The sequence below is a fragment of the Phocoena phocoena genome, chromosome 4 (assembly GCF_963924675.1).
Source record: "Phocoena phocoena chromosome 4, mPhoPho1.1, whole genome shotgun sequence".
NCBI classification, from domain to species: domain Eukaryota; kingdom Metazoa; phylum Chordata; class Mammalia; order Artiodactyla; family Phocoenidae; genus Phocoena; species Phocoena phocoena.
Window position 1 is genome coordinate 98,338,937 of NC_089222.1, and position 27,835 is coordinate 98,366,771.

At 41.2% G+C, this 27,835-nt stretch overlaps 1 protein-coding gene across 1 annotated transcript in view; it reads right to left on the reverse strand.

Annotated features, from left to right (window-relative positions):
• The window catches only part of TMEM45A (transmembrane protein 45A), a 110,387-nt gene extending 106,265 nt beyond the window's left edge, over positions 1 to 4,122 (reverse strand). Inside the window, exon 1 of the mRNA XM_065876697.1 lies at positions 3,810 to 4,122. The gene's annotated coding sequence lies outside the window, so the exon portion shown is untranslated. The remainder of the gene's footprint in view (positions 1 to 3,809) is intronic.
• Positions 4,123 to 27,835: the final 23,713 nt, after the last annotated feature.

A 27,835-nucleotide genomic window follows, 5' to 3' on the forward strand; every position in this document is an offset into this window, starting at 1 on the left:
AGGGTTGAAACCCTTCATCTGAATCAAAAATCCATGTGCTCGGTCAGTGTGCTATACTGAAAAGAGTGACTACATTAAGGTAATGAGATAGAAAGCAAATTAAACTGTTTTTCAAGTAATATTTTAAAGTTGATTAAACATATTAAAAATTTTAAGAATGAATTCCCCCCAAAATATCGAATCCAGACTGGGTATGACTAATAATAAGACACCTAAAATAGTCCTTCATTAACCTTCACCATGAGACATTCTTATCCCAAAACCACAGCATCTCCAGAAATAAGACAAGAAACCAGGCTGCCCAAGAAATAGGAATAGACAGTGTACCTGGCATCTGCCCCATTCTTCCACAAGCCTTGGAACATTTCATAGTTTCTTTATCTTTTTTAAATAAAATTACTGTGGTTCCATTTATATTTTTAAATTATATTTATGTTTAGATCTACACCTGTGAGTAGATTCTTGGAGAAGGACTGGAAGGATACAGACCAAACTGTTAGCAAAGATTACCTCTGGAGAAAGTAGTAAAATGGAAAGAAGGCAGGTAAATAAAGGGGAAACCATTACTTTTGACACATACACTCTGTTCCAGTTTCTCAAAGGATTCAGTCATTCAACTGACATTACTGAATGTCTACCATAAGTCCAGGGTCTATGGTGGTTCTGTTCAATCAAGATGAAAAGACAGAATGATTATCTGTAATGAGCTCCATCTAATAAACAAGTAACACATCTCCTGTCTGCATGTGCAACGCATCCCATAGACAAGACTCATGTTGGTATTATGGTCCCTGCAGGGAATTTTTACCAACCCCACTCCTCCAAATGGTCCCTCCCCCTCCAGTGATTCTCCCTCCATGGACTTCTTGACTACCACTGCCACAAACAAGAGCAGCCCTGCTGTATTACACCCAAGGCAGCATAGACTAGTGGTGAAGGCTTGGGCTCTGGAGTTACACCGTCTGGGTCTGTGTCTGTCATTTGTACAGTGTGACCTTGGGCAAGTTTCTTAATCTGCCTGTGCCTCTGTCACCTCAACTAATAGGTACCAATCCTCACAGAATTACTGAGAGGCTATATGAGTTAAGGCAGGTAAAGCACTCAGAACAATGTCTGTCATATATTAAGTGTTCAGAAAATCCATTACTCACAGATGGATCAAATAACCTTCTAGAAGCAACAGACTGTCCCAGGGAAAAGAAATAAAAGATCATCCAACGGAAGAGGGATCTTAGAGATCATTTTACAGATGATGGCACAGAGAGGGCCATAATGGCTCAACGTCTTGCCCAAGGACACGCAGGTGGTCCACGGCAGCATCAGGGCCAGACTCAGGTTCTCTCTGACACAGCACAGTGCTCTCGAGGAAGAGAAAGCAGAGCTCTCCAAACTGACTTGTCACTTAGATGCATACTACAGGTCTCATCTACTTTAATACTTGTGCATCCTAAAGTTATAAGTATTAGCATGTGAATGCTCGATTCTCTGAGCAGCATGAAAAAGGGCTTTTTGGCACACACTGTGTGTGTGTAGGGGTTGGGGAGGGGTGCAGGTGCAACAATCACATCCATGTCAAAGACTTTAGGGCATGATCTGTTTCTGAAATGTAGCCTCGGTAATAGTCCAGGATGCCAGACCACTTCAGCAGAGCTCCAAGACAGGCACCACAGAGTGAGTCCAAAAAGTGGAGCTGAGCCTCACTGGTCAGTCCTGCAAGGCCCTGAGGTGGGGGTCACTGAAGCAGTGGAGCAGATCAGGAAGGGTATGCTGGGCAAGGGGGAGAAACTGAGAGATGGATCATTCCAGAAACACCTCCAACTATGTAACTGCTGCAAGTTCAGCTTGTGACCCTCTACCAATCTTACTTCCCAAGCCTCTCCTTCCCCACAGAGAGGCTCTCCATGCCGCCCTCTCCTACCCTCCCACTTTTCCAACCTTTCCACCTACTAAGCTGTCACAGATTATCCCGCATCACAACCCAACATCCGCCCAGGAGAAATTCACACTTTTCAGCCTCAGTGCATTTTTGCCCATGCTTTCCCTTCCTCCTGGAGTGCCTGCCACCTTCTGTTCTATGATCCCTTTCCCCTCAACCAAAGCCATTTGGCAAAATCCTCTTCCAGAAATGCCAACCCTTTCTTGAAACCATCCTCTTTCCCAGAGGGAAAGATCCTCTTTCCCAGAGCCCTCTAGGTCTTTCTAAGGCACTTGATAAATTCTATCTCACTCCCCTCTCCAAACTCTCTCCTTTACAGCCATATACAATGCCCAATTAACAAGGGGTCTGCACTCAGTAAACACTAGTTGCTAGTGTAGAAGTCAAAATGCTGGCTTTGAAAACAAGCGCAGCAGGGGAAGCCAAAAAGGACGGCAATGAACAGTGTGCACAACTGCAAAGACTAACTCTGTGCCAGAACCAAGGGTTTAACGCGCGTTAACTCACCTAGTTTTCAAGACAATCCCATGAGATAGGTGCTATTATCGGCACGTACAAAGGAGAGAACTGAGGTATGATGGGCTGAGTAACCTACCCAAGGTCAAACGGGAGGGTTTTAAATTGAACCAGGCCAGCTGGCTCTTTATACTGATTCTCTGCAACACTGTTCCTTCTAACCCTACATCCCTGAAAACCACTTCACCTCTTCCACTCACAGTGTGCAGTGCCTTTCTGAATCAAAAACACACTTTGCAACTTGCAATTATGGCACCTACTGCTTTCTAAGTCAAAAATTAAAGATCAATTCTGGCCACAACTGCCACAAGAGTAAATAACATATGATAAAGTCTCAAATCTAAAACATTGCTTAAACAGAGACAATTATAGATGTTTGGGATGGAATGGGCCTCTGGCCATTCACCTAGCTCAGTACTTGCCATCATTTCCATTTTAAAGTCCTGAAATATATACCAGAATTATGTGCAAGCACAAACATCTAACAGCACTCTGAATATTACTCTGATAGAATTATGGGGGTAATAATATAATTATAAGCTTATTGATGCACACAGTGGTCTATCACGTTTAGTGTGGTTTTTTAACAATCATCAAGGAATTTGGGCCTACCACTAAGAACAGGAGAATATAGAAAAGACATTGAGCTACATTCACATGTAAGTGAAACAGTAATTACCTATATAATTCAGGATTTAAATAATTTAATATTAAATATCCCATTAAAGGAAGCAAAAGTTTTGTTAATTCTGAATAAGCCAGATAACTTTTCAATCTTCTGACGAAACAGGGGGGGACTTCCGTGGTAGTGCAGTGGTTAAGACCCCATGCTCCCAATGCAGGGGCCCTGGGTTCAATGCCTGCTCAGGGAACTAGATCCCACATGCATGCCATAACTAAGTGTTTGCATGCTGCAACTAAGGAGCCAGCCTCCCAAAACTAAGACCCAGCGCAACCAAATAAATAAATACTTTAAAAACAACAGGGAGGGGGGATGGATAAAAATTTCGGCTTTACAAATGTATACCTGTTCTCACAGAAAGAAAATAGAAAAATAAATGTATCAATAGATTCAACTTTGAAGTTAGGAGAGGCTTTTTACAGGATAACAGTTAAATTTCTGTTCCCAGAAAATTTTTAAATAGCATACAGATAACCCCAAAATTAAATTTAATTAAATTACATTAAAATGTTAGCAAAGCAGAAGAAAAGGAAACGAGGTTCTGTGCAGTTTGTGGCAGCAAGCGATATTTTTCTCTCCCTGATGAGAAGGCTTAGTGAGAACAGCAAAAAGACGCAGGGTAGAGATCACAGCGGGAGAAGTAAGATATCCATCCAGCACGTAACCAAAACTTACCCAACTCGGTCTTACTCAACGCTATTTTTCCCACTTTGCCAGTTTTAAATCAGACAGCGGCTGGGCTTTTGCTGTTGCTGTTTCTGTCCTTTTGATCCCAGAGCCCCATGAAAGTTAAACTGTGTGTTGGATGGGATCTGGCCCCGTCTCGCATTAGGGCGAAAAAAGTTTTAAACTTGGATTCCTGGTTGCTTCTTTGGAAAAGTGAATAAATAAGTGGCTCAAAGGAGAGGACGTGGGGGACGTGATCAGCTGACGTCGGGCCCGCGAAGGGGCCGCACAGTTCCTCAGCGCAGCTGTCCAGATGTGCCTCATCTGGTTCTCCGGCGGGGCACGAGCCTCGGCGGCCACGGCTAGCAGAAGCTCCAGCTCATTGGTCTCCGGGGCTCCTCGCTTGCCGCCTATTGGCCGGCAGGCCCGCCACTCCCTAGGTCCTTGGGCCCGCCCCCCGCCCGCCGGGCCAGCTCGCTCCATCCTCAAGAGGAACCTGGAAGTGCAGCCCGGGCGCTGATGTGGCACTCGGCGGCCGCTGCGGGCGTGGGAGGGGCCCGGCCGGAGAGAGGTCCTCCTCACCCAGGGCTTGCCCCTGTCCTGGCCCCTGTTATACCGATCCTTTCCGGCAGTTAGAATGGTTTGTTTAAACAGGATGATTTCAATCTGTTCATGGGCTGAAATTAATGCGCGCCCCGCGCTGGCTTAAATCCCCAGCATTTCCGAGTTAAAGGGACTGGGGCTCAGGATGCCCACGCCCCCAAAGGGCCTTCAGGCCATGTCTCAGAACTTCAGTTTCCCCTCTTTATCCAGGGAGCGAATAATGAAATTCAAGAGCCTGTTTCATGGGGACAGTATTGTTTTGTTGGAAGAAAAAACTTAATGAACCCTTCACCGAAGCCCTCATTAACTAGAAAAGTCGTTCTTTCTGCAGAGAAGCCCAGGGCTGATTAGAGGAGTGACTTGGAAGACTTGGTTTGTTTGGAATTTTTGTTGGGTGGTGGCTGTAGGAAAACAAGAAATGTTGCTTTGTTCTGTGAGAATGTAGACCAAACGATGCTTTGATCCTGGGGAAACCTTTGAAAGACTGATTAGTTGGGAGAGTGTCTGCAAATCAATCACCATTATAATTTGAGGGTGTTGACAGAAATGTGAGCTCATTGAAACATTAAGACTGCAACAGCTACCTTCATTGAGCCACACACCATGAACTAGGCCAGCCCCTATACTTACAACCACCTTATGAAGTACATATTAAAATTATCTCCACTTTCAGATGAGGCTACCAAGACACAGAGCAGCCTCTCCCAGCATGCCACTAAGGTTTCCAATATTTGTTCGCAACATGGGTACATAAACGTACCTGCCCTTTGCCAGGAATAGGTGAGTCAGAGTTTATTGTGAGTGCCTCTACCTTCTGATGTCCAAAGCTTTCACTTCATAGATAATGTCCTCTTGGTCGGTCTATTTGTTATCTATTGCTATGTAACAGATTACCACAAATGTAGTAGCTTGTAACACCACACATTTACTATTGCAGTTTCTAAGGGTCGGAAGTCCAGGCATGGCTTAACTGGATCCCCTGCTCAGGGTCTCACAAGGCTGCACTCACAGTGTCTGTCAGGATGCATCCTTATCTGGAGGCTGGAAGGGGGAAGAATCTACTCCCAAGCTCCCTCAGGTTGTTGGCAGGATTCATTTCTTTGCAGTTGTAGGTCTGTGTCCCCAGTTTCTTTCTAGATGTCAGCTAGCAGCTGCCCTTGCCTCCTAGATTCTAGTCTCATTCTCCTGCAGTTTCTGAAAACCAGGAGGTGGAGGTCATGGGGGTCCACCTTAGAGTCTGTCTGCCACAATGGGCTAGTCAGACACCTCAGTCTCTATAGCCCTGAATGCCATGTCATCTCACCTCCACAATCCCTCCAAAAATTCAGAGCCCCACTCACCAAGTAAAAAAATACGTAAGTGGATTCACAACACTCAATCCCTCTGGCAGTCAAGGACACCCACAAAGGAAGTTTGGCCCTTGAAATTAACCATGAGTTTGGCTTTCTGGGACATCTGTAATCTGATAATGGTACACTTTTAACCCAAGAGTTACTCAACAATGGGCTGATAGTCAAGGTACACGATCAAGCTTCTGCATTCATTACCATTGACAAGTATCTGATATTGTTGACCATTGGAACTGCTTCCTCAAAAATCTACTAAAAAAAGATTTCTGGAGACTTCTGCTTTCAAGAATATGGAGTAGATATAATTTTCCCTGTTTCTCCTGCTAGTATAATACCACCAAAAATCCTGACTTTACATATAAACAAACATAAGAAGACTCTGAAAGGCTGAGAGAAGAGGCAGATGGGCTAGGAATCTAGGGACCCAAGGAATGCCATGATGGTGAGTTCCCTGGATTTTCTCTTTGTCTCATTGATCCAGACTTGGAGCCCAGCAAAAGCCTGTTGTCTTTTGTTGTTAACCAAAAAACCAGGAAGCAGGAGCCTAGAAGGACAAAATAAGTTTAGACAGTAATGGCTATGCTCCAGCCAAACACCCCAGAAGAAACTGTGGCTTCCCCCACATCCACATCAGCAAAGGCCAAATGGGGTCCTAGACTTCCACCCTTGCTATAATAAGGTGAAAACAAAGGGCTAGTTCTTTGAAAAGATCAATATAATAGACAAACTGCTAGCATGACTGACAAAGAAAGTAAAGAGAGAAGACACCAATTACCAGTGTCAGGTACAAAACAAGGGATCTCGTTATAGACCTTGCAGGCATCAAAGAGAAAGTAAGGGAATACTCCAAACAACTCTACACACATAAATTTGCCTTAAATGAAAGGGACAAGTTCCTTGAAAAACACAAATTACCACAACTCACCCAATAGGAAATAAATAATTTGAATAGCCCTGTAACTATTAAGGATATTTAATTCAAATTCAAATATTCCCAAAAAAGAAATCTCCAGGTCCAGATGGTTTCACTGGAGAGCTCTACCAAACGTTTAAGGAAGAATTAACACCAATTCTACATAATCTCTTCCAGAAAATAGGACAGAACACTTTCCAATTGACTTGTGAAGACAGTATTGCTGATGCAAAACCAGAGAAACACAGAATAAAAAAGAAAACTACAAACCAATATCCCTTATGAATATAGGTGCAAAAGTATCAGCAAATAGAATTCAGCAATATATAAAAATCGTTACACACCATGAGCAAATGGGTTTTTTTCCCCAGGGATGCAGTCCTTGTTTAATATTCAAAAATCAATCAATATAAACCATGACATTAACAAACTAAAGAAAAAACACAAACATATAAATCAACATAGAATAAGCACATTCAACAAAATTCAGCGTCGTAAAAATGCTCGGAAAAATAGAAAAAGAGAAGAGAACTTCCACAAGAGCAGGTACAAAAAACCCACAGCTAGCATTATACTTAATGTGAAAAACTAGATGCCTTTCGTACATACTTTGTGATTCTATTTATGTAACATCCTTGAAATGACAGAATTATGGAAATGGAAAACAGATTAGTGATTGCCAGGGGTTACGGAGATGGTGGGGTGGAAGGGAAATGAGTGTGACTATAAAAGGGCAAAATAGAGGATTCTTGTGGTGTTGGAAGAGTTCTGTAGTTTGACTGTATCCATGGGATAAAGTTGGGATATTGTACGATAATATATTTGCAAATAATAATGCAAAATGTTACCATTGGGGGAAACTGGTTAAAGAGTCCAGGTGTCTCTGTATTATTTCTTACAGCTGTATATGAATCTATAACTATCTCAAAATAAAAATTTTAATTAAAAATGCAGACTCCCCTGAGCAGTCCCAACAGCTGTCAACAACCCTGGTCTTTCCAAGGACACTATGTGCATCCCCAAGACTGTACTTCTTGAACAGGAAGCCAGGAATTAACTTGCCTCTGTCTCCAAAACACAGTGACTTGCATCTTAAGAATGCTCATAAGAGACATACAAGTGTTTAACCAAACACCACCAAGCCGATAGTGTTACTCGTAGACCATGTACATCTCTCAAAAACAAGACTACCTATCCTACTTCGAGAAGCTTCCTCTAGGTATAAATGACTCATTACTAACATTTTTCCCTAAAATAGGAGTTATCCAATTAGAAAAGATGGTGCAAATTTTACCCCTTACTTTAGAAGAAGTGATCAGTGACTCCACTTTGACCCTCAAAGGCATTCAAGTCAGCTTTAAATCAGTGGTCAGGAATAAAGATGGCCAGTAGGCACAGGAAAAGATGCTCATCATCGCTAATTATTAGAGAAATGCAAATCAAAACCACAATGAGGTACCACCTCACACCAGTAAGAATGGCCATCACTAAAAAGTCTACAAATAATAAATGCTGGAGAGGGTGTGGAAAAAGGGAACTCTCTCACACTGTTGGTGGGAATGTAAATTGGTGCATGCAGCCACTATGGAAAACAGGGAAATTCCTGGTAGTTCAGTGGTTAGGACTCGGCATTTTTGCTGCCATGGTCTGGGTTCAATCCCTGGTCAGGGAACCAGGATCCCACAAGCTGCACAGCATGGCCAAAAAAAATTTTTTAATTAAAAAACAAAAAAGAAACCAGTATGGAGATTCCTCAAAAAACTAAAAATAGAGTTGCCATATGATCCAGCAACCCCGCTCTTGGTTATAATTATAATTAAATTAAATATAATTATATTTGTAATTATAATTATATAATATAATAATTAAATTATTATATTAAGTATATAATTATATTATTTAAGTATATATAATTATATACTTACATAATATGATAATTATATAATATAATTATAATTAAACTATAATCTGAAAAGATACATGCACTCCTATGTTCAGAGCAGCATTATTTACAATACTCAAGACATGGAAACAACCTAAATGTCCACTGACAGATGAATGGATAAAGAAGATGTGGTACATATATACAGTGGAATATTACTCAGCCATTAAAAAGAATGAAATAATGCCATTTGAAGCTACATGAATGGACCAAGAGATTACATTACTAATAGTTTCATTGTTCTTGTGACACAAATGATTTCAAGAAAAATCTAACAAGTTTTTACTTTTAATATCGTATCTCACCCTCCCCAAGCTCTGAGAATTAATTTTTTTAAACATTTGCAAGTCCGAGTTTTAAATGGCCTCTTATTTTCACTTACATTTTTATTACTATGGATACCATAATTTAAACAGAAAATTTACAACCTAGAGAGGTTCAAGTGAAGGCATTTAGGGTGATGTGGCTGTGGAACTCAGGTTCTGTGAGGAATAATGGATGACACAGAAAGTTCACCTGAGGAACCCCACGGGATGGACCATGGGGCAGAGAAAGTCAGGAGCATTCTCCTCCAGGAACTGTAGTGACACCCTTCAGGAGAGGGACTAGACCTATGCTGCAGGGGACTAGAGTGAAAGAAAAAGACCAAGTTCCATGTGGAAGATTGCAGCTTCCAAAAGGAAGACTGCAGCTCAGTATGAGAAAGGACCTTTTTTGCAGGGAAGGGGTGGCAGGCTAACAACATCAGTCACGAGAGCTTTAACACAATGCAATCGGCTGCCTTCCCAGCCCTGGCAGTCATCTAGAAAAGACTGGCTTAAGAAGACGTGGTATGTACATATACAATGGAATATTAGCCATAAAAAAATGAAATATTGTCATTTGCAGCAATGTGGATGGACCTAGAGAATATGATGCTTAGTGAAATGTCAGACAGAGAAAGATAAATACTATATGATATCACTTATATGTGGAATCAAAAAATAATACAAATGGAGGGCTTCCGGGAAGATGGCGGAAGAGTAAGACGAGGAGATCACCTTTCTCCCCACAGATACACACAGAAATACAAGTGGAACAACTCCTACAGAACACCTACTGAACGCTGGCAGAAGACCTCAGACCTCCCAAAAGGCAAGAAACCCCCCACGTACCTGGGTAGGGCAAAAGAAAAAAGAATAAACAGAGACAAAGGGATGGGGACGGGACCTGCACCAGTGGGAGGGAGCTGTGAAGGAGGAATGGTTTCCACACACTAGGAAGCCCCTTCGCGGGCGGAGACTGCGGGTGGCGGAGGGGAAAAGCTTTGGAGCCGCGGAGGAGAGCACAGCAACAGGGGTGCGGGGGTAAAGCGAGGAGATTCCCGCACAGAGGATCAGGGCCGACCGGCACTCACCAGCTGAGAGGCTTGTCTGCTCACCCTTCGGGGCTGGCGGGGCTGCGAGCTGAGACTCGGGCTTCGGTCAGAGCGCAGGGAGAGGACTGGGGTTGGCGGCATAAACACAGCCTGCAGGGGGTTAGTGCGCCACAGCTGGCCGGGAGGGAGTCCGGGGAAAAGTCTGGACCTGCCGAAGAGGCAAGAGACGTTTTCTTCCCTGTTTGTTTCCTGGTGCGTGAGGAGAGGGGATTAAGAGCGCTGCTTAAAGGAGCTCCAGAGATGGGCGGGAGCCGCGGCTAAAAGCGCGGACCCCAGAGACAGGCATGAGACGCTAAGGCTGCTGCTGCCGCCACCAAGAAGCCTGTGTGCGAGCACAGGTCACTATCCACACCCCGCCTTCCGGAGAGCCTGTGCAGCCCGCCACTGCCAGGGTCCCGGGATCCAGGGACAACTTCCCTGGGAAAACGCACGGCGCGCCTCAGGCAGGTGCAACGTCACTCCGGCCTCTTCCGCCGCAGGCTCGACCCGCACTCCGTGCCCCTCCCTCCCCACCAGGCTGAGTGAGCCAGAGCCCCGAATCAGCTGCTCCTTTAACCCCATCCTGTCTGAGCGAAGAACAGACGCCCTCCGGTGACCTACACGCAGAGGCGGGGCCAAATCCAAAGCTGTGCCCCTTGGAGCTGTGAGAACAAGGAAGAGAAAGGGAAATCTCTCCCAGCGGCCTCAGAAACAGCGGATTAAAGCTCCACAATCAATTTGATGTACCCTGCATCTGTGGAATACATGAATAGACAACGAATCATCCCAAATTAAGGAGGTGGACTTTGAGAGCAAGATTTATGATTTTTTTCCCTTTATCCTTTTTTGTGAGTGTATATGTGTATGCTTCTGTGTGAGATTGTGTCTGTATAGCTTTGCTTCCACCATTTGTCCAAGGGTTCTCTCTGTCCGTTTTTTGTTTTTTTTTAATTTTTTTTTAATAATTACTTTTTATTTTAATTATTTTACTTTACTTTATCTTCGTTCTTTCCTTCCTTCCTTCCCTCCTTTAGACAACAAATCATCACAAATTGAGGAGATGGACTTTCAGAGCAAGATTTATGATATTTTCCCCGTTTCCTCTTTTTCTGAGTGTGTATGTGTATGTTTCTATGTGAGATTTTGTCTGTATAACTATGCTTCCACCATTTGTCCTAGGGCTCTATACGTCCGTTTTTTTTCTCTTAATAATTATTTTTTTATTTTAATAACTTTATTATATATTATCTTACTTTATTTTATTTTACTTTATCTTCTTTCTTTTTTCCTTCCTTCCCTCCTCCCTCCCTCCCTCCCTCCCTCCCTCCTTCCCTCCCTCCTTTCTTTCTTTCTTTCTTTCTACTTCTACTAATTCTTTCTTTCTACTTTTTCTCCCTTTTATTCTGAGTCGTGTGGATGAAAGGCTCTTGGTGCTACAGCCAGGAGTCACTGCTGTGCCTCTGAGGTGGGAGAGCCAACTTCAGGACACTGGTCCACAAGAGACCTCCCAGCTGCACATAATATCAAATGGTGAAAATCTCCCAGAGATCTCCGTCTCAACACCAGCACCCAGCTTCACTCAACGACCACCAAGCTACAGTGCTGGACACCATATGCCAAACAACTAGCAAGATAGGAACACAACCCCACCCATTAGCATAATAAGTCCACAGACACCCCAAAACACAGCACCAGACGTGGACCTGCCCACCAGAAAGACAAGATCCAGCCTCATCCACTAGAACACAGGCACTAGTCCCTTCCACCAGGAAGCCTACACAACCCACTGAACCACCTTAGCCACTGGGGACAGACACCAAAAACAATGGGAACTACGAAACTGCAGCCTGCAAAAAGGAGACCCCAAACACAGTATGATAAGCAAAATGAGAAGACACAAAAACACACAGCGGATGAAGGAGCAAGATAAAAACCCACCAAACCTAACAATGAAGAGGAAATAGGCTGTCTACCTGTAAAAGAAATCAGAATAATGATAGTAAAGATGATCCAAAATCTTGGAAATAGAATAGACAAAATGCAAGAAACATTTAACAAGGACCTAGAAGAACTAAAGATGAAACAAACAATGATGAACAACACAAAAAATGACATTAAAAATACTCTAGATGGGATCAATAGCAGAATAACTGAGGCAGAAGAACGGATAAGTGACCTGGAAGATAAAATAGTGGAAATAACTACTGCAGAGCAGAATAAAGAAAAACGAATGAAAAGAACTGAGGACAATCTCAGAGACCTCTGGGACAATATTAAACGCACCAACATTCAAATTGTAGGGGTTCTAGAAGAAGAAGAGGAAAAGAAAGGGACTGAGAAACTATTTGAAGAGATTATAGTTGACAACTTCCCTAATATGGAAAAGGAAATAGTTAATCAAGTCCAGGAAGCACAGAGAGTCCCATACAGGATAAATCCTAGGAGAAATACCCCAAGACACATATTAATCAAACTGTCAAAAATTAAATACAAAGAAAACATATTAAAAGCAGCAAGGGAAAAACAACAACACACAAGGGAATCCCCATAAGGTTAATGGCTGATCTTTCAGAGAAAACTCTGCCAGCCAGAAGGGACTGGCAGGACATATTTAAAGTGATGAAGGAGAAAAACCTGCGACCAGCATTACTCTACCCAGCAAGGATCTCATTCAGATTTGTTGGAGAAATTAAAACCTTTAAAGACAAGCAAAAGCTGAGAGAGTTCAGCACTACCAAACCAGCTCTATAACAACTGCTAAGGGAACTTCTCTAGGCAAGAAACACAAGAGAAGGAAAAGACCTACAATAACGAACCAAAAACAATTAAGAAAATGGGAATAGGAACATACATATCAATAATTACCTTAAATGTAAATGGATTAAATGCTCCCACCAAAAGACAGAGTTTGGCTGGATGGATACAAAAACAAGACCCATGCTGTCTACAAGAGACCCACTTCAGACCTAGAGACACATATAGACTGAATGTAAGGGGATGGAAAAAGATATTTCATGCAAATGGAAACCAAAAGAAAGCTGGAGTAGCAATTCTCATATCAGACAAAATAGACTTTAAAATAAAGACTATTAGAAGAGACAAAAAAGGACACTACATAATGATGAAGGGATCAATCCAAGAAGAAGATATAACAATTGTAAATATTTATGCACCCAACATAGGAGCACCTCAATACATACGGCAAATACTAACAGCCATAAAAGGGAAATCGACAGCAACACATTCATAGTAGGGGACTTTAACACCCCACTTTCGCCAATGGACAGATCATCCAAAATGAAAATAAATAAGGAAACACAAGCTTTAAATGATACATTAAACAAGATGGACTTAATTGATATTTATAAGACATTCCATCCAAAAACAACAGAATACACATTTCTCTCTAGTGCTCATGGAACATTCTCCAGGATAGATCATATCTTGGGTCACAAATCAGGCCTTGGTAAATTTAAGAAAATCGAAATTGTATCAAGTATCTTTTCCGACCACAGTGCTATGAGACTAGATATCAATTACAGGAAAAGATCCGTAAAAAATACAAACACATGGAGGCTAAACAATACACTACTTAATAACGAAGTAATCACTGAAGAAATCAAAGAGGAAATTTAAAAATACCTAGAAACAAATGACAATGGAGACACGATGACCCAAAATCTATGGGATGCAGCAAAAGCAGTTCTAAGAGGGAAGTTTATAGGAATACAATCCTACCTTAAGAAACAGGAAACATCTCGAATAAACAACCTAACCTTGCACCTAAAGCAATTAGAGAAAGAAGAACAAAAAAACCCCAAAGTTAGCAGAAGTAAAGAAATCATAAAAATCAGATCAGAGGGGGGACCTTGAAGATGGCGGAAGAGTAAGACGCGGAGATCGCCTTCCTCCCCACGGATACACCAGAAATACATCCACACGTGGAACAACTCCTACAGAACTCCTACTGAAGGCTGGCAGAAGACCTCAGACCTCCCAAAAGGCAAGAAACTCCCCACGTAACTGGGTAGGGCAAAAGAAAAAACAGAGACAAAAGAATACGGACGGCACCTGCACCAGTGGGAGGGAGCTGTGAAAAAGGAAAAGTTTCCACACACTAGGAAGCCCCTCCGCGGGCGGAGACTGCAGGAGGCAGAGGGGGGAGTTTCGGGACCGCGGAGTAGTGCACAGCGACGGGTGCGGAGGGCAAAGCGGGGAGATTCGTGCACAGACGATCGGTGCTGACCGGCACTCACCAGCCCGAGTGGCTTGTCTGCTCACCCGCCGGGGCGGGCGGGGCTGCGAGCTGAGGCTCGGGTTTTGGTTTTGGACGGAGATCAGGGAGAGGACTGGGGTTGGTGGCTTGAACATAGCCTGAAGGGGTTAGTGCACCACGACTAGCCGGGAGGGAGTTCGGGGAAAAGCCTGCACCGGCCGAAGAGGCAAGAGACTTTTTCTTCCCTCTTTGTTTCCTGGTGCGCGAGGAGAGGGGTTTAAGAGCGCTGCTTAAAGGAACTCCAGAGACGGGCGCGAGCCGCGGCTAAAAGCGCGAACCCCAGAGACGGGCGCGAGCTGCGGCTGAGGGCGCGAGCCCCCGAGACGGGCGCGAGCCGCGGCTGAAAGCGCAAACCCCAGAGACGGGCGCAAGCCGCGGCTAAAACCGCGGACCCCAGAGACGGGCGGGAGACGCTAAGGCTGCTGCTGCCGCCACCAAGGGGCCTGTGTGCGAGCACAGGTCACTCTCCACACCCCTCTTCCGCGGAGCCTGTGCAGCCCGCCACTGCCAGGTTCCCGGGATCCAGGGACAACTTCCCCGGGAGTACGCACGGCGGGTCTCAGGCTGGTGCAACATCACGCCGGCCTCTGCCGCAACGTCACGCTGCCTCTGCAGCCGCAGGCCCGCCCCACACGTAGTGCCCCTCCTACCCCCATCCCCCAACCCCCGGCCTGAGTGAGCCGGAGGCCCCAATCAGCGGCTCCTTTAACCCCGTCCTGTCTGAGCGAAAAAACAGACGCCCTCCAGCGACCTACACGCAGAGGCAGGGCCAAATCCAAAGCTGAGCTCCTGTGAGCTGTGAGAACAAAGAAGAGAAAGGGAAATCTCTCCCAGCAGCCACAGAAGCAGCGGATTAAAGCTCCACAATCAACTTGATATACCCTGCATCTGTGGAATACCTGAATAGACAAGGAATGATCCCAAATTGAAGAGGGGGAATTTACGAGCGAGATCTATGATTTTTTTCCCTTTTCCTCTTTTTGTGAATGTGTACGTGTATGCTTCTGTGTGAGATCTTGTCTGTATACTCTTGCTTCCACCATTTGTCCTAGGGCTCTATCCGTCCATGACTTTTTTTTAAAAATTCTTTTTCTTAATAATTAAGTTTAATTGTAATAACTTTATTATACTTTACCTTCGTTCTTTCTTTCTTTCCTTCCTTCCTTCCCTCCTTTAGACAACGAATCACCCCAAATTGAGGAGGTGGTCTCTGGGAGCAGGATTTATGATTTTTCCCCCTTTACCTCTTTTTGTGAAGGTGTATGTGTATGCTTCTGTGTAAGATTTTCTCTGTATAGCTTTGCTTCCAACATTTGTCCTAAGGTTCTATCCGTCCCTTTTTTTTTTTTCTAAATATTTTTTAATTCAATAACTGTATTATACTTTATTTTATTTTTACTGTATCATCTTTCTTTCTGTCTTTTTTCCTTCTTTCCCTCCTTCCTTCCTTCCTCCCTCCCTCCCTCCCTCCCTCCTTTCTTTCCTTCTTTGCTTCTTTCTTCCTCCCTTCCTTTCCTCCTTTCCTTCTTTCTTTACTCATACTTCTACTAATTCTCCCTACTTTTTCTCCCTTTTATTCTGAGCTGTGTGGATGAAAGGCTCTTGGTGCTCCAGCCAGGAGTCAGGGCTCTGCCTCTGAGGTAGGAGAGCCAACTTCAGGACACTGGTCAACAAGAGACCTCCCAGCTCCACATAATATTAAACGGTGGAAATATCCCAGAGACCTCCATCTTAACACCAGCACCCAGCTTCACTCAACGACCACCAAGCCACAGTGCTGGACAACCTATGCCAAACAACTAGCAAAACAGGAACACAACCCCACCCATTAGCAGAGAGGCTGCCTAAAATCATAATAAGGCCACAGACACCCCAAAACACACCACCAGACGTGAACCTGCCCACTAGAGAGACAAGATCCAGCCTCATCCAGCACAACACAGGCACTAGTCCCCTCCACCAGGAAGCCTACACAACCCACTGAAACAACCTTAGCCACTGGAGACAGACATCAAAAACAACGGGAACTACGAAAGTGCAGCCTGCAAAAAGGAGACCCCAAACACAGTAAGATAAGCAAAATGAGAAGACAGAAAAACACACAGCAGATGAAGGAGCAAGATAAAAACCCACCAGACCTAACAAATGAAGAGGAAATAGGCAATCTACCTGAAAAAGAATTCAGAATAATGATAGTAAGGATGATCCGAAATCTTAGAAGTAGAATGGACAAAATGCAAGAAACAGTTAACAAGGACCTACAAGAACTAAAGATGAAACAAGCAACGATGAACAATGCAATAAATGAAATTAAAATCACTCTAGATAGGATCAATAGCAGAATAACTGAGGCAGAAGAACGGATAAGTGACCTGGAAGATAAAGTAGTGGAAATAACTACTGCAGAGCAGAATAAAGAAAAAAGAATGAAAAGAACTGAGGACAGTCTCAGAGACCTCTGGGACAACATGAAACGCACCAACATTCGAATTATAGGGGTTCCAGAAGAAGAAGAAAGAAAGAAAGGGACTGAGAAAATATTTGAAGAGATTATAGTTGAAAACTTCCCTAATATGGGAAAGGAAATAGTTAATCAAGTCCAGGAAGCACAGAGGGTCCCATACAGGATAAATACAAGGAGAAACACGCCAAGACACATATTAATCAAACTGTCAAAAATTAAATACAAAGAAAGCATATTAAAAGCAGCAAGGGAAAAACAACAAATAACACACAAGGGAATCCCCATAAGGTTAACAGCTGATCTCTCAGCAGAAACCCTACAAGCCAGAAGGGAGTGGCAGGACATACTGAAAGTGATGAAGGAGAAAAGCCTGCAACCAAGACTACTCTACCCAGCAAGGATCTCATTCACATTTGATGGAGAAATTAAAACCTTTACAGACAAGCAAAAGCTGAGAGAGTTCAGCACGACCAAACCAGCTTTACAACAAATGCTAAAGGAACTTCTCTAGACACAAAACACAAGAGAAGGAAATGACCTATAGTAGCGAACCCAAAACAATATATAAAATGGAAATAGGAACATACATATCGATAATTACCTTAAATGTAAATGGACTAAATGCTCCCACCAAAAGACACAGATTGGCTGAATGGATACAAAAACAAGACCCTTATATATGCTGTCTACAAGAGACCCACTTCAGACCTAGAGACACATACAGACTGAAAGTAAGGGGATGGAAAAAGATATTCCATGCAAATGGAAACCAAAAGAAAGCTGGAGTAGCAATTCTCATATCAGACAAAATAGACTTTAAAATAAGGACTATTAAAAGGGACAAAGAAGGACACTACATAATGATCAAGGGATCGATCCAAGAAGAAGATATAACAATTGTAAATATTTATGCACCCAACATAGGAGCACCTCAATACATAAGGCAAATACTAACAACCATAAAAGGGGAGATCAACAGTAACACATTCATAGTAGGGGACTTTAACACCCCACTTTCACCCATGGACAGATCATCCAAAATGAAAATAAATAAGGAAACACAAGCTTTAAATGATACATTAAACAAGATGGACTTAATTGATATTTATAGGACACTCCATCCAAAAACAACAGAATACACATTTTTCTCAAGTGCTCATGGAACATTCTCCAGGATAGATCATATCTTGGGTCACAAATCAAGCCTTGGTAAATGTAAGAAAACTGAAATTGTATCAAGTATCTTTTCCGACCACAACGCCATGAGACTAGATATCAATTACAGGAAAAGATCTGTAAAAAATACAAACACATGGAGGATAAACAATACACTACTTAATAATGAAGTGATCACTGAAGAAATCAAAGAGGAAATAAAAAAATACCTAGAAACAAATGACAATGGAGACACAACGACCCAAAACCTATGGGATGCAGCAAAAGCAGTTCTAAGGGGGAAGTTTATAGCAATACAAGCCCACCTTAAGAAGCAGGAAACATCTCGAATAAACAACCTAACCTTGCACCTCAAGCAATTAGAGAAAGAAGAACAAAAAAACCCCAAAGCTAGCAGAAGGAAAGAAATCATAAAAATCAGATCAGAAATAAATGAAATAGAAATGAAGGAAACAATAGCAAAGATCAATAAAACTAAAAGCTGGTTCTTTGAGAAGATAAACAAAATAGATAAATCACTAGCCAGACTCATCAAGAAAAAAAGGGAGAAGACTCAAATCAATAGAATTAGAAATGAAAAAGGAGAAGTAACAACTGACACTGCAGAAATAAAAAAAATCATGAGAGATTACTACAAGCAACTCTATGCCAATAAAATGGACAATCTGGAAGAAATGGACAAATTCTTAGAAATGCACAACCTGCCAAGACTGAATCAGGAAGAAATAGAAAATATGAACAGACCAATCACAAGCACTGAAATTGAAACTGTGATTAAAAACCTTCCAACAAACAAAAGCCCAGGACCAGATGGCTTCACAGGTGAATTCTATCAAACGTTTAGAGAATAGCTAACACCTATCCTTCTCAAACTCTTCCAAAATATAGCAGAGGGAGGAACACTCCCAAATTCCTTCTACGAAGCCACCATCACCTTGATACCAAAACCAGACAAGGATGTCACAAAGAAAGAAAACTACAGGCCAATATCACTGATGAACATAGATGCAAAAATCCTCAACAAAATACTAGCAAACAGAATCCAACAGCACATTAAAAGGATCATACACCATGATCAAGTGGGGTTTATTCCAGGAATGCAAGGATTCTTCAATATACGCAAATCTATCAATGTGATAAACCATATTAACAAATTGAAGGAGAAAAACCATATGATCATCTCAATAGATGCAGAGAAAGCTTTCGACAAAATTCAACACCCATTTATGATAAAAACCCTCCAGAAAGTAGGAATAGAGGGAACTTTCCTAAACATAATAAAAGCCATATATGACAAGCCCACAGCAAACATCATCCTCAATGGTGAAAAACTGAAAGCATTTCCACTAAGATCAGGAACAAGACAAGGTTGCCCACTCTCACCACTCTTATTCAACATAGTTTTGGAAGTTTTAGCCACAGCAATCAGAGAAGAAAAGGAAATAAAAGGAATCCAAATCGGAAAAGAAGAAGTAAAGCTGTCACTGTTTGCAGATGACATGATACTATACATAGAGAATCCTAAAGATGCTACCAGAAAACTACTAGAGCTAATCAATGAATTTGGTAAAGTAGCAGGATACAAACTTAATGCACAGAAATCTCTGGCATTCCTATATACTAATGATGAAAAATCTGAAAGTGAAATCAAGAAAACACTCCCAGTTACCATTGCAACAAAAAGAATAAAATATCTAGGAATAAACCTACCTAAGGATACGAAAGACCTGTGTGCAGAAAATTATAAGACACTGATGAAAGAAATTAAAGATGATACAAATAGATGGAGAGATATACCATGTTCTTGGATGGGAAGAATCAACATTGTGAAAATGACTCTACTACCCAAAGCAATCTACAGATTCAATGCAATCCCTATCAAACTACCACTGGCATTTTTCACAGAACTAGAACAAAAAATTTCGCAATTTGTATGGAAACACAAAAGACCCCGAATAGCCAAAGCAATCTTGAGAACGATAAAAGGAGCTGGAGGAATCAGGCTTCCTGACTTCAGACTATATTACAAAGCAACAGTAATCAAGACAGTATGGTACTGGCACAAAAACAGAAAGATAGATCAGTGGAACAGGATAGAAAGCCCAGAGATAAACCCACGCACATATGGACACCTTATCTTTGATAAAGGAGGCAGGAATGTACAGTGGAGAAAGGACAGCCTCTTCAATAAATGGTGCTGGGAAAACTGGACAGGTACATGTAAAAGTATGAGATTAGATCACTCCCTAACACCATACACAAAAATAAGCTCAAAATGGATTAAAGACCTAAATGTAAGGCCAGAAACTATCAAACTCTTAGAAGAAAACATAGGAAGAACACACTATGACATAAATCACAGCAAGATCCTTTCTGACCCACCTCCTAGAGTAATGGAAATAAAAACAAAAATAAACAAATGGGACCTAATGAAACTTCAAAGCTTTTGCACAGCAAAGGAAACCATAACCAAGACCAAAAGACAACCCTCAGAATGGGAGAAAACATTTGCAAATGAAGCAACTGACAAAGGATTAATCTCCAAAATTTACAAGCAGCTCATGCAGCTCAATAACAAAAAAACAAACAACCCCATCCAAAAATGGGCAGAAGACCTAAATAGACATTTCTCCAAAGAAGATATACAGAATGCCAACAAACACATGAAAGAATGCTCAACATCATTAATCATTAGAGAAATGCAAATCAAAACTACAATGAGATATCATCTCACACCAGTCAGAATGGCCATCATCAAAAAATCTATAAACAATAAATGCTGGAGAGGGTGTGGAGAAAAGGGGACACTCTTGCACTGCTGGTGGGAATGTGAATTGGTTCAGCCACTGTGGAGAACAGTATGGAGGTTCCTTAAAAAACTACAAATAGAATTACCATATGACCCAGCAATCCCACTACTTGGCATATACCCTGAGAAAACCAAAATTCAAAAAGAGTCTTGTACCAAAATGTTCATTGCAGCTCTATTTACAGTGGCCAGGACATGGAAACAACCTAAGCGCCCATCATCGGATGAATGGATAAAGAAGATGTGGCACATATACACAATGGAATATTACTCAGCCTTAAAAAGAAATGAAATTGAGCTATTTGTAATGAGATGGATAGACCTGGAGTCTGTCATACAGAGTGAAGTAAGTCAGAAAGAAAAAGACAAATACCGTATGCTAACACATATATATGGAATTTAAGGGGAAAAAATGTCATGAAGAACCTAGGGGTAAGATAGGAATAAAGACGCAGACCTACTGGAGAACGGACTTGAGGGTATGGGGAGGGGGAGGGGTGAGTTTTGACAGGGCGAGAGAGAGTCATGGACATATACACACTAACAAACGTAGTAAGGTAGATAGCTGGGGGGAAGCAGCCGCAAGGCACAGGGATATTAGCTCGGTGCTTTGTGACAGCCTGGAAGGGTGGGATGGGGAGAGTGGGAGGGAGGGAGACGCAAGAGGGAAGACATATGGGAACATATGTATATGTATAGCTGATTCACTTTGTTATAAAGCAGAAACTAACACACCATTGTAAAGCAATTATACCCCAATAAAGATGTTTAAAAAAAAAAATCAGATCAGAAATAAATGAAAAAGAAATGAAGCAAACGATAGCAAAGATCAATAAAACTGAAAACTGGTTCTTTGAGAAGATAAACAAAATTGATAAACCATTAGCCAGACTCATCAAGAAAAAAAGGGAGAAGACTCAAATCAATAGAATTAGAAATGAAAAAGGAGAAATAACAACTGACACTGCAGAAATACAAAAGGTCATGAGAGATTACTACAAGCAACTCTATGAAAGTAAAATGGACAACCTGGAAGAAATGGACAAATTCTTAGAAATGCGCCACCTGCCAAGACTGAATCAGGAAAAAATAGAAAATATTAACAGACCAATCACAAGCACTGAAATTGAAACTGTGATTTAAAATCTTCCAGCAAACAGAAGCCCAGGACCAGATGGCTTCACAGGCGAATTCTATCAAACATTTAGAGAATAGCTAACACCTATCCTTCTCAAACTCTTCCAAAATATCGCAGAGGGAGGAACACTCTCAAACTCAATCTACGAGGCCACCATCACCCTGATACCAAAACCAGACAAGGATGTCACAAGAAAAAATTACAGGCCAATATCATTAATGAACATAGATGCAAAAATCCTCAACAAAATACTAGCAAACAGAATCCAACAGCACATTAAAAGGATCATACACCATGATCAAGTGGGGTTTATTCCAGGAATGAAAGGATTCTTCAATATACGCAAATCAATCAACGTCATACACCATTTTAACAAACTGAAGGAGAAAAACCGTATGATCATCTCAATAGTTGCAGAGAAAGCTTTTGACAAAATTCAACACCCATTTATGATAAAAACCCTCCAGAAAGTAGGCATAGAAGGAACTTTCCTCTACATAATAAAAGCCATATATGACAAACCCACAGCCAACATCATCCTCAATGGTGAAAAACTGAAAGCATTTCCACTAAGATCAGGAACAAGACAAGGTTGCCCACTCTCACCACTCTTATTCAACATAGTTTTAGAAGTTTTAGCCACAGCAATCAGAGAAGAAAAGGAAATAAAAGGAATCCAAATTGGGAAAGAAGAAGTAAAGCTGTCACTGTTTGCAGATGACATGATGCTATACATAGAGAATCCTAAAGATGCTACCAGACAACTGCTAGAGCTAATCAATGAATTTGGTAAAGTAGCAGGATACAAAATTAATGCACAGAAATCTCTGGCATTCCTATACACTAATGATGAAAAATCTGGAAGTGAAATCAAGAAAACACTCCCAGTTACCATTGCAACAAATAGAATAAAATATCTAGGAATAAACCTACCTAAGAAGACAAAAGACCTTTATGCAGAAAATTATAAGACACTGATGAAAGAAATTAAAGATGATACAAATAGATGGAGAGATATACCATGTTCTTAGATTGCAAGAATCAACATTGTGAAAATGACTCTACTACCCAAAGCAATCTACAGATTCAATGCAATCCCTATCAAACTACCACAGGCATTTTTCACAGAGCCAGAACAAAAAATTTCACAATTTGTATGGAAACACAAAAGACCCCGAATAGCCAAAGCAATCTTGAGAACGAAAAACGGAGCTGGAGGAATCAGGCTCCCTGCCTTTAGACTATACTACAAAGCTACAGTAATCAAGACAGTATGGTACTGGCACAAAAACAGAAAGATAGATCAATGGAACAGGATAGAAAGCCCAGAGATAAACCCATGCACATATGGTCACCTTATCTTTGATAAAGGAGGCAGGAATGTACAGTGGAGAAAGGACAGCCTCTTCAATAAGTGGTGCTGGGAGAACTGGACAGGTACATGTAAAAGTATGAGATTAGATCACTCCCTAACACCATACACAAAAATAAGCTCAAAATGAATTAAAGACCTCAATGTAAGACTAGAAACTATGAAACTCTTAGAGGAAAACATAGGCAGGACACTCTATGACATAAATCACAGCAAGATCCTTCTTGATCCACCTCCTAGAGTAATGGAAATAAAAACAAAAATAAACAAATGGGACCTAATGAAACTTCAAAGCTTTTGCACAGCAAAGGAAACCATAAACAAGACCAAAAGACAACCCTCAGAATGGGAGAAAATATTTGCAAATGAAGTAACTGAAAAAGGATTAATCTCCAAAATTTATAAGCAGCTTATGCAGCTTAATAACAAAAAAACAAACAACCCAATCCAAAAATGGGCCGAAAACCTGAATAGACATTTCTCCAAAGAAGATATACAGACTGCCAACAAACACATGAAAGAATGCTCAACATCAAAAGTCATTAGAGAAATGCAAATCAAAACTACAATGAGATATCACCTCACACCAGTCAGAATGGCCATCATCAAAACATCTATAAACAATAAATCCTGGAGGGGATATGGAGAAAAGGGAACCCTCTTGCACTGTTGGTGGGAATGTAAATTGATACAGCCACTATGGAAAACAGTATGGAGGTTCCTTAAAAAACTACAAATAGAACTACCATATGACCCAGCAATCCCACTGCTGGGCATATACCCTGAGAAAACCATAATTCAAAAAGAGTCATGTACCAAAATGTTCATTGCAGCTCTATTTACAATAGCCCAGAGATGGAAACAACCTAAGTGTCCATCATTGGAGGAATGGATAAAGAAGATGTGGCACATATATACAATGGAATATTACTCAGCCATAAAAAGAAACAAAATTGAGCTATTTGTAATGAGGTGGATAGACCTAGAGTTTGTCATACAGAGTGAAGTAAGTCAGAAAGAGAAAGACAAATACCGTATGCTAACACATATATATGGAATTTAAGATTTAAAAATGTCATGAAGAACCTAGGGTTAAGACAGGAATAAAGACACAGACCTACTAGAGAATGGGCTTGAGGATATGGGGAGGGGGAAGGGTAAGCTGTGACAAAGTGAGAGAGAGGCATGGACATATATACACTACCAAACGTAAGGTAGATAGCTAGTGGGAAGCAGCCACGTAGCACAAGGAGATCAGCTCGGTGCTTTGTGATTGCCTGGAGGGGTGGGATAGGGAGGTTGGAGGGAGGGAGACACAAGAGGGAAGAGATATGGGAACATATGTATATATATATAACTGATTCATTTTGTTGTAAAGCAGAAACTAACACACCATTGTAAAACAATTATACTCCAATAAAGAAGTTAAAAAAAAAAAAGAAAATGGAAAACAAGCCATTAAAGAGAAATTCTTCCGAGAGAATTAAAACATATTATATACCTCTGACTTGGCACTCCTTCCATTCTGGAGACCTTTTTTGATAACTGCTTTCATCACAGAATGATCTAGAGTAAAATAAACTGAAATTAGAGTAATTATTTCCCAGTGAGTGGCTTTTTCCATTTAAAACCAAAAGCCAAGTAATTATTGCTTTTCCCATAAAATTAAATATGAAATCTACATTATGTAATTATACACTTATTTCCCCCTTTGTGTGTTCTAATTGCTTCCTCAGAAACCTAAGATGCCATCTTGCAGACTGCCTCCAGTGGCTACTATTTTGGCAGCAGCAAAGGTCAACTTTAAACATTTTCCATCTAAAGCAGCTTTGGATACCTTTAGATAGAAAGTACAGTCTTAGCACCGTCCAGACACTTAGATACCTAAAGGGCATCCAAGATAACAAACTGAAGTCCTGATATTCCCTCAAAAGCTGCTCCTCCTATCAGCCCCCTTCTTCTAAGTGATACCACCCAGTTGCACACATAATCATCAACGACTTGTCTCCTTGTTACTATTTCCTTCATACCCCACATCTAATCTATTGGCAAGCCTTGTTAGCTACACCTTCAAAACACAATCTTCATTAAACTGCTTTTCACTTGGTCCAAACTTCCAACCTAAGCTCGGCCATAAACATCTCCTTATTTGGACCACCATGATAGTCACCTAACTAGTCTCCCTGTTTCTCTTCTTTATCCCCCCAAGTCTGTTCTCTGTACCAGGTCATCTTATTCAGATACTATTTGGATCATGCCTTGTCCCACTTCAAAACCCTCTACTCGTTTAGAAGAATCCACAAAAGAAAATAATAATAATACAAATGAAAATATATACAAAACAGAAACAGACACAGAAAGCAAACTTACGGTTACAAAGGGAGGGGGTGTGGAGAGACAAATTAGGGGTATGGGATTAACAGATATAAACTACTATACATCAGATAGATAAGCAACAAGGATTTACTGTATAGCACAAGGACCTGTATTCAATATCTTGTAATAACATGTAATGGAAAAGAATCTGAAAAAAATTCTGAACACTGTGCTGTGTAACTGAAACGAACACTATATTATATATCAATTATAAATGAAAGAAAGAAAGAAAGAAGAAAGGAAGGAAGGAAAGAAAGGAAGGGAGGAAGAGAGGGAGGCAGGAAGGGAGGAGGGAAGGAAGAAAAAGGAAAGGAAGGAGGGAGAAGAAGGAGGGAAGGAAGGAAGGGAGGGGCAGGAGGAGGGAGGGAAGGAAGCCTGGAAGGCACCTGGCAGACCCACTGCAGAGGGAGTTCTTACATCAATTAGGAATTTGGATGAGACAGTCTTAAATCAGATGACCTTTCCCCGCCCCCAGTTTTATTGAGATATAAATGACATACATCATTGTTTGAGTTTCAGGTATACAGCATAAAGTTTGACTTACATATATTGTGAAATGATTACCACAATAAGTTTCGTTAACATCCATCATCTCATATAGATACAATAAAAAGAAACGGGAAAAAAAAACAGGAATAAAAAGTTCTCCTTGTAATGAGAGCTCTTAGGATTTACTCTCTTAACAGCTATCATATATAGCATACCTCAGTCGTTCCTATAATCATCATGTTGTTCATTGCATCCCTAGAACTTATTTATCAGACGATCTTTAAAAGTCCTCATATCTTGTTTCTCTCATTCCCCCTTCTTAACATTTTTTTTCTCTTGTTCCTACACTTCCTTGGAAATGGTGACATCATTATCATACTATGTTTGCAAATTCAGGGCTGAGAAAAAAAGCCACTTGTTTATAAGAACATAAAGAACAACCTTTAAACACGCATTAGCTACTCACAGGTGATAGATGTATTTCAGAGATAAGAAAAGAGAGTCCTAGGAAAGTACTTGGTTGGCTCCTTGCTCAGGTTAAAATGGCTCCTGGCCAGTACATTACTATTACCCCTTAATGAACAGCTAACCAGTGCCCATCCCAAATGGAAAATCTAAACAAAGAGACACAATAGTCACTATGAAGATTTCATTTGTTTGCATTTATCCCTCCACCAAAACACTTGAAGGCGATTTACACAATAGCAATGAAAACATCTGCTGTGAAGGAAGATGCATAGGACACAGAATACTGGAGGAAGGAGAAGAGAGGGAAGGAGGTAAGAAGAATTTGAAATAATACCTTTGTCATTAAAGTTTGAAAACCAGCTACATGGGGTGTTTGATGCCATGCTGAAAGGTTTTGATTTAATTCTATAAATAATGAAGAGCTTGCCAAGGTCTTCAAGCTAGAGAGTCACACAATATTTTTTTTAATTAGTTATCTCTGAGGAAGTGATGAATAGATTTTTGTTTACTATTTATCTTCCTCACTGGAATGTGAGCTCCTGGAAAACAGGTTTTTATCTCTTTTGCTCACTTTTGTATCCCTAGCACAGGACAGGAAGTCAAAAAATCTTTGTTGAATGAACAGGCAGATCCTGGCACTTAGTGAACAAGGTAGAGACTCAGAGATCATAAGCCAAGGCAAGGGGGGCTATGCTCTGGGGTATAAGTCACTCAAGAGTTGCTAGGCACACATGCATGCACAAGTTGGGGAAAAGAAGCAGGCTTAAATCGAGGAGTTTCACAGTTCATTATTGTTTTTTGTTTGCTTGCTTTTTTTTTTTAAATGGAGCTATAATTGACCTGTAACATTATATACATTTCAGGGGAATTCCCTGGTGGCCCAGTGGATAAAACTCCATACTCCCAATGCAGGGAGCCAGGGTTCCAGCCCTGGTCAGGGAAGTAGATCCCACATGCATGCTGCAACTAAGAGTTCGTATGCCACAACTAAGGATCCCACCTGCCACAACGAAGACCCAGCACAACCAAATAAATAAATAAATACATATTTTTAAAAAACACATTATATTCTTTTCAGGTGTACAATATAATGATTCCATATTTGTATATATTGCGAAATGATGACTACAGTGTCTACAATATCCACCACCACACATAGTTCCAAAATTCTTTTCTTGTGATGAGAACTTTTAAGACCTACTCTCTTAGCAACTTTCAAATATGCAATATAGTATTGTTAACTATAGCCACCATGCTGTACATT